We start from the raw sequence: 9,367 nt of genomic DNA, 5'->3' as shown, positions 1-9,367 counted from the left end.
TTCAATCCCGATGCAAATTCTGTGTTTCATCAACACTCTGATAGTCCATAGATTACAGAAAGCCTCCAGATGTGCATCGGAAACGAGTACTGGTCTTCCAGGGAACGATCAAAGCGTACACTGTTTGAGACATTACTCCCATGGAGGAAAGTGCGCATGGTGACTGTTGTACTCAATCCCGCTTCAATTTCTGTGTTTCATAAACACTTTGAAGGTCCACAGATTACAGAATGCCTCCAGATGTGCATCGGAAACTACTACTGGGCTTCCTGGGAACGATCAAAGCGTACACTCTTTGAGACATTACTCCCATGGAGGAAAGTGCGCATGGTGACTGTTGTATTCAATCCCGATGCATTTTCTGTGTTTCATCAACACTCTGATAGTCCACAGATTACAGAATGCCTCCAGATGTGCATCGGTAACTACTACTGGTCTTCCAGATGAACGATCAAAGCGTAGACTGTTTGAGACATTACTCCCATGGAGGAAAGTGCGCATGGTGACTGTTGTATTCAATCCCGATGCAATTTCTGTGTTTCATCAACTCTCAGATAGTAAACAGATTATAGAATGCCTCCAGATGTGCATCGCAAACTACTTCTGGTCTTCCAGGGAACGATCGAAGCGTAGACTGTTTCAGACATTACTCCCATGGAGGAAAGTGCGGATGGTGACTGTTGTATTCAATCCCGATGCAATTTCTGTGTTTCATCAACACTCTGATAGTCCACACATTACAGAATGCCTCCAGATGTGCATCGGAAACTACTACTGGTCTTCCAGGGAACGACCAAAGCGTAAACTCTTTTGACATTACTCCCATTGGAGGAAAATGCGCATGGTGACTGTTGTATTCAATCCCGATGCTATTTCTGTGTTTCATCAACACTCTAATAGTCCACAGATTACAGAAAGCCTCCAGATGTGCATCGGACACTACTACTGGTCTTCGAGGGAACGATCAAAGCGTAGACTGTTTGAGACATTACTCCCGTGGAGGTAAGTGCGCATGGTGACTGTTGTATTCAATCCCGATGCATTTTCTGTGTTTCATCAACACTCTCATAGTCCACAGATTACTGAAAGCCTACATATGTGCATCGGAAACTACTACTGGTCTTCCAGGAACGATCGAAGCGTAGAATGTTAGAGACATTACTCTCATTTAGGAAAGTGCGCATGGTGACTGTGTTATTCAATCCCGATGCATTTTCTGTGTTTCATTAACACTCTGATAGTCCACAGATAACAGAATGCCACCAGATGTGCATCGGAAACTACTACTGGTCTTCCAAGGAACGATCAAAGCGTAGACTGTTTGAGACATTACTCCCGTGTAGGTAAGTGTGCATGGTGACTGTTGTATTCAATCCCGATGCAATTTCTGTGTTTCATCAACACTCTGACAGTCCACAGATTACAGAATGCCTCCAGATGTGCATCGGAAACTACTACTGGTCTTCCAGGGTACGATCAAAGCGTAGACTCTTTGAGACATTACTTTTAAGGAGGAAAGTGCGCATAGTGATTGTTGTATTCAATCCCGATTCAATTTCTGTGTTTCATCAACACTCTGATAGTCCACGGAGTACAGAATGTCTCCAGATGTCAATCGGAAACTACTACTGGTCTTGCAGGGAACGATCAAAGTGTAGACTGTTTGAGATATTACTCCCATGGAGGAAAGTGCGCATGGTGACTGTTGTATTCAATCCCGATGCATTTTCTGTGTTTCATCAACACTCTGATAGTCAACAGATACAGAATGACACCAGATGTGCATCGGAAACTACTACTGGTCTTCCAGGGAACGATCAAAGCGTAGACTCTTTGAGAATTACTCCCATGGAGGAAAGTGCGCATGGTGACTGTTGTATTCAATCCCGATTCAATTTCTGTGTTTCATCAACACTTTGAAGGTCCACAGATTACAGAATGCCTCCAGATGTGCATCGGAAACTACTACTGGTCTTCCTGGTAACGATCAAAGCGTACACTGTTTTAGACATTACTCCCATGGAGGAAAGTGCGCATGGTGACTGTTGTATTCAATCCCGATTCAATTTCTGTGTTTCATCAACACTTTGAAGGTCCACAGATTACAGAATGCCTCCAGATGTGCATCGGAAACTACTACTGGTCTTCCTGGTAACGATCAAAGCGTACACTGTTTTAGACATTACTCCCATGGAGGAAAGTGCGCATGGTGACTGTTGTTTTCAATCCCGATGCATTTTCTGTGTTTCATCAACACTCTGATAGTCCACAGATTACAGAAAGCCACCAGACGTGCATCGGAAACTACTACTGGTCTTCCAGTGAACGATCAAAGCGTAGACTCTTTGGGACATTACTCCCATGGAGGAAAGTACGCTTGGTGACTGTTGTATTCAATCCCGATGCATTTTCTGTGTTTCTTCAACACTCTGATAGTCCACTGATTTCAGAATGCCTCCAGATGTGCATCGGAAACTACTTCTGGTCTTCCAGGGAACGATCGAAGCGTAGACTGTTTCAGACTTTACTCCCATGGAGGAAAGTGCGGATGGTTATTGTTGTATTCAATCCCGATGCAATTTCTGTGTTTCATCAACACTCTGATGGTCCACAGGTTACAGAATGCCAAGAGATGTGCATCGGAAACTACTTCTGGTCTTCCAGGGAATGATCAAAACGTAGACTGTTAGGGATATTACTCCCATGGAGGAACGTGCCCATGGTGAGTGTTGTATACAATCCCAATGCAATATCTGTGTTTCATGAACACTCTGATAGTCCACAGATTTCAGAATGCCTCCAGATGTGCATCGGTAACTACTACTGGTCTTCCAGGGAACGATCAAAGCGTAGACTGTTTGAGACATTACTCCCATTTGGGAAAGTGCGCATGGTGACTGTTGTATTCAATCCCGATGCATTTTCTGTGTTTCATCAACACTCTGATAGTCCACAGAGTACAGAATGCCTCCAGATGTCAATCGGAAACTACTACTGGTCTTTCAGGGAACGATCAAAGTGTAGACTGTTTGAGATATTACTCCCATGGAGGAAAGTGCACATGGTGACTGTTGTATTCAATCCCGATGCATTTTCTGTGTTTCATCAACATTCTGATAGTCAACAGATTACAGAATTCCACCATATGTGCATCGGAAACTACTACTGGTCTTCCAGGGAACGATCAAAGCGTAGACTCTTTGAGACATTACTCCCGTGTAGGTAAGTGCGCATGGTGACTGCTGTATTCAATCCTGATGCAATTTCTGTGTTTCATCAACACTTTGACAGTCCACAGATTACAGAATGCCTCCAGATGTGCATCGGAAACTACTACTGGGCTTCCAAGGTACGATCAAAGCGTAGACTGTTTGAGACATTACTTTTATGGAGGAAAGTGCGCATAGTGATTGTTGTATTCAATCCCGATGCAATTTCTGTGTTTCATCAACACTCTGATAGTCCACAGAGTACAGAATGCCTCCAGATGTCAATCGGAAACTACTACTGGTCTTTCAGGGAACGATCAAAGTGTAGACTGTTTGAGATATTACTCCCATGGAGGAAAGTGCGCATGGTGACTGTTGTATTCAATCCCGATGCATTTTCTGTGTTTCATCAACACTCTGATAGTCAACAGGTTACAGAATGCCACCATATGTGCATCGGAAACTACTACTGGTCTTCCAGGAAACGATCAAATCGTAGACTGTTTCAGACATTACTCCCATGAAGGAAAGTGTGGATGGTGACTGTTGTATTCAATCCCGATGCAATTTCTGTGTTTCATCAACACTCTGATAGTCCACAGATTACAGAATGCCTCCAGATGTGCATCGGAAACTACTACTGGTCTTCCAGGGAACGATCAAAGCGTAAACTCTTTTGACATTACTCCCATTGGAGGAATATGCGTATGGTGACTGTTGTAATCAATCACGATGCAAATTCTGTGAACGATCAAAGCGTAGACTCTTTGGGACTTTACTCCCGTGGAGGAAAGTGCGCATGGTGACTGTTGTATTCAATCCCGATGCATTTTCTGTGTTTCATCAACACTCTGATAGTCCACAGATTACAGAATGCATCCAAATGTGCATCGGACACTACTACTGGTCTTCCAGGGAACGATCAAAGCGAAAACTCTTTGAGACATTACTCCCATGGAGGAAAGTACGCTTGGTGACTGTTGTATTCAATCCCGATGCATTTTCTGTGTTTCTTCAACACTCTGATAGTCCACTGATTTCAGAATGCCTCCAGATGTGCATCGGAAACTACTTCTGGTCTTCCAGGGAACGATCGAAGTGTAGACTGTTTCAGACATTACTCCCATGGAGGAAAGTGCGGATGGTTATTGTTGTATTCAATCCCGATGCAATTTCTGTGTTTCATCAACACTCTGATGGTCCACAGGTTACAGAATGCCAAGAGATGTGCATCGGAAACTACTTCTGGTCTTCCAGGGAATGATCAAAACGTAGACTGTTAGGGATATTACTCCCATGGAGGAACGTGCCCATGGTGAGTGTTGTATACAATCCCAATGCAATATCTGTGTTTCATGAACACTCTGATAGTCCACAGATTTCAGAATGCCTCCAGATGTGCATCGGTAACTACTACTGGTCTTCCAGGGAACGATCAAAGCGTAGAGTGTTTGAGACATTACTCCCATTTAGGAAAGTGCGCATGGTGACTGTTGTATTCAATCCCGATGCATTTTCTGTGTTTCATCAACACTCTGATAGTCCACAGAGTACAGAATGCCTCCAGATGTCAATCGGAAAATACTACTGGTCTTGCAGGGAACGATCAAAGTGTAGACTGTTTGAGATATTACTCCCATGGAGGAAAGTGCACATGGTGACTGTTGTATTCAATCCCGATGCATTTTCTGTGTTTCATCAACACTCTGATAGTCAACAGATTACAGAATTCCACCATATGTGCATCGGAAACTACTACTGGTCTTCCAGGGAACGATCAAAGCGTAGACTCTTTGAGACATTACTCCCGTGTAGGTAAGTGCGCATGGTGACTGTTGTATTCAATCCCGATGCAATTTCTGTGTTTCATCAACACTTTGACAGTCCACAGATTACAGAATGCCTCCAGATGTGCATCGGAAACTACTACTGGGCTTAGAGGGTACGATCAAAGCGTAGACTGTTTGAGACATTACTTTTATGGAGGAAAGTGCGCATGGTGACTGTTGTATTCAATCCCGATGCATTTTCTGTGTTTCATCAACACTCTGATAGTCAACAGGTTACAGAATGCCACCATATGTGCATCGGAAACTACTACTGGTCTTCCAGGAAACGATCAAAGCGTAGACTGTTTCAGACATTACTCCCATGAAGGAAAGTGTGGATGGTGACTGTTGTATTCAATCCCGATGCAATTTCTGTGTTTCATCAACACTCTGATAGTCCACAGATTACAGAATGCCACCAGATGTGCATCGGAGACTACTACTGGTCTTCCAGGGAACGATCAAAGCGTAAACTCTTTTACTTTACTCCCATTGGAGGAATATGCGTATGGTGACTGTTGTAATCAATCACGATGCAAATTCTGTGTTTCATCAATACTCTGATAGTCCACAGATTATAGACAGCCTCCAGATGTGCATCGGACTCTACTACTGGTCTTCCAGGGAACGATCAAAGCGTAAACGCTTTGAGACATTACTCCCATGGAGGAAAGTGCGCATGGTGACTGTTGTATTCTATCCCGATCCAATTTCTGTGTTTCATCAACACTTTGAAGGTCCACAGATTACAGAATGCCTCCAGATGTGCATCGGAAACTACTACTGGTCTTCCTGGGAACGATTAAAGCGTACACTGTTTGAGACATTACTCCCATGGAGGAAAGTGCGCATGGTGACTGTTGTATTCAATCCCGATGCATTTTCTGTGTTTCATCAACACTCTGATAGTCCACTGATTTCAGAATGCCACCAGACGTGCATCGGAAACTACTACTGGTCTTCCAGGGAACGATTAAAGCGTAGACTGTTTGAGACATTACTCCCGTGGAGGAAAGTGCGCATGGTGACTGTTGTATTCAATCCCGATGCATTTTCTGTGTTTCATCAACACTCTGATAGTCCACAGATTTCAGAATGCCACCAGACGTGTATCGGAAACTACTACTGGTCTTCCAGGGTACGATTAAAGCGTAGACTGTTTGAGACATTACTCCCGTGGAGGAAAGTGCGCATGGTGACTGTTGTATTCAATCCCGATGCATTTTCTGTGTTTCATCAACACTCAGATAGTCCACAGATTTTAGAATGCCAACAGACGTGCATCGGAAACTACTACTGATCTTCCAGGCAACATCAAAGCGTAGATTGTTTGAGACATTACTCCCGTGGAGGAAAGTGCACATGGAAACTGTTGTACTCAATTCCGATGCAATTAATGTGTTTCATCAACACTCTGATAGTCCACAGGTTACAGAATGCCACCATATGTGCATCGGAAACAACTACTGGTCTTCCAGGGAACGATCAAAGCGTAGACTGTTTGAGACATTACTCCCGTGTAGGTAAGTGTGCATGGTGACTGTTGTATTCAATCCCGATGCAATTTCTGTGTTTCATCAACACTCTGACAGTCCACAGATTACAGAATGCCTCCAGATGTGCATCGGAAACTACTACTGGTCTTCCAGGGTACGATCAAAGCGTAGACTGTTTGAGACATTATTTTTAAGGAGGAAAGTGCGCATAGTGATTGTTGTATTCAATCCCGATTCAATTTCTGTGTTTCATCAACACTCTGATAGTCCACGGAGTACAGAATGCCTCCAGATGTCAATCGGAAACTACTACTGGTCTTGCAGGGAACGATCAAAGCGTAGACTCTTTGAGAATTACTCCCATGGTGGAAAGTGCGCATGGTGACTGTTGTATTCAATCCCGATTCAATTTCTGTGTTTCATCAACACTTTGAAGGTCCACAGATTACAGAATGCCTCCAGATGTGCATCGGAAACTACTACTGGTCTTCCTGGTAACGATCAAAGCGTACACTGTTTTAGACATTACTCCCTTGGAGGAAAGTGCGCATGGTGACTGTTGTATTCAATCCCGATGCATTTTCTGTGTTTCATCAACACTCTGATAGTCCACAGATTACAGAAAGCCACCAGACGTGCATCGGAAACTACTACTGGTCTTCCAGTGAACGATCAAAGCGTAGACTCTTTGGGACATTACTCCCGTGGAGGAAAGTGCGCATGGTGACTGTTGTATTCAATCCCGATGCATTTTCTGTGTTTCACCAACACTCTGATAGTCCACAGACTACAGAATGCATCCAGATGTGCATCGGACACTACTACTGGTCTTCCAGGGAACGATCAAAGCGAAAACTCTTTGAGACATTACTCCTATGGAGGAAAGTACGCTTGGAGACTGTTGTATTCAATCCCGATGCATTTTCTGTGTTTCTTCAACACTCTGATAGTCCACTGATTTCAGAATGCCTCCAGATGTGCATCGGAAACTACTTCTGGTCTTCCAGGGAACGATCGAAGCGTAGACTGTTTCAGACATTACTCCCATGGAGGAAAGTGCGGATGGTTATTGTTGTATTCAATCCCGATGCAATTTCTGTGTTTCATCAACACTCTGATGGTAAACAGGTTACAGAATGCCAAGAGATGTGCATCGGAAACTACTTCTGGTCTTCCAGGGAATGATCAAAACGTAGACTGTTAGGGATATTACTCCCATGGAGGAACGTGCCCATGGTGAGTGTTGTATACAATCCCAATGCAATATCTGTGTTTCATGAACACTCTGATAGTCCACAGATTTCAGAATGCCTCCAGATGTGCATCGGTAACTACTACTGGTCTTCCAGGGAACGATCAAAGCGTAGACTGTTTGAGACATTACTCCCATTTAGGAAAGTGCGCATGGTGACTGTTGTATTCAATCCCGATGCATTTTCTGTGTTTCATCAACACTCTGATAGTCCACAGAGTACAGAATGCCTCCAGATGTCAATCGGAAAATACTACTGGTCTTGCAGGGAACGATCAAAGTGTAGACTGTTTGAGATATTACTCCCATGGAGGAAAGTGCACATGGTGACTGTTGTATTCAATCCCGATGCATTTTCTGTGTTTCATCAACACTTTGACAGTCCACAGATTACAGAATGCCTCCAGATGTGCATCGGAAACTACTACTGGGCTTCCAGGGTACGATCAAAGCGTAGACTGTTTGAGACATTACTTTTATGGAGGAAAGTGCGCATAGTGATTGTTGTATTCAATCCCGATGCAATTTCTGTGTTTCATCAACACTCTGATAGTCCACAGAGTACAGAATGCCTCCAGATGTCAATCGGAAACTACTACTGGTCTTTCAGGGAACGATCAAAGTGTAGACTGTTTGAGATATTACTCCCATGGAGGAAAGTGCGCATGGTGACTGTTGTATTCAATCCCGATGCATTTTCTGTGTTTCATCAACACTCTGATAGTCAACAGGTTACAGAATGCCACCATATGTGCATCGGAAACTACTACTGGTCTTCCAGGAAACGATCAAAGCGCAGTCTGTTTCAGACATTACTCCCATGAAGGAAAGTGTGGATGGTGACTGTTGTATTCAATCCCGATGCAATGTCTGTGTCTCATCAACACTCTGATAGTCCACAGATTAAGAATGCCTCCAGATGTGCATCGGAAACTACTACTGGTCTTCCAGGGAACGATCAAAGCGTAAACTCTTTTGACATTACTCCCATTGGAGGAATATGCGTATGGTGACTGTTGTAATCAATCACGATGCAAATTCTGTGTTTCATCAACACTCTGATAGTCCACAGATTATAGAAAGCCTCCAGATGTGCATCGGACTCTACTACTGGTCTTCCAGGGAACGATCAAAGCGTAAACGCTTTGAGACATTACTCCCATGGAGGAAAGTGCGCATGGTGACTGTTGTAATCTATCCCGATCCAATTTCTGTGTTACATCAACACTTTGAAGGTCCACAGATTACAGAATGCCTCCAGATGTGCATCGGAAACTACTACTGGTCTTCCTGGGAACGATTAAAGCGTACACTGTTTGAGACATTATTCCCATGAAGGAAAGTGCGCATGGTGACTGTTGTATTCAATCCCGATGCATTTTCTGTGTTTCATCAACACTCTGATAGTCCACAGATTTCAGAATGCCACCAGACGTGCATCGGAAACTACTACTGGTCTTCCAGGGAACGATTAAAGCGTAGACTGTTTGAGACATTACTCCCGTGGAGGAAAGTGCGCATGGTGACTGTTGTATTCAATCCCGATGCATTTTCTGTGTTTCATCAACACTCTGATAGTCC

This window comes from Schistocerca gregaria, unplaced genomic scaffold (assembly GCF_023897955.1).
Source record: "Schistocerca gregaria isolate iqSchGreg1 unplaced genomic scaffold, iqSchGreg1.2 ptg000612l, whole genome shotgun sequence".
Taxonomy (NCBI): Eukaryota; Metazoa; Arthropoda; class Insecta; order Orthoptera; family Acrididae; genus Schistocerca; species Schistocerca gregaria.
Note: the sequence above shows the minus strand (reverse complement) of the source record.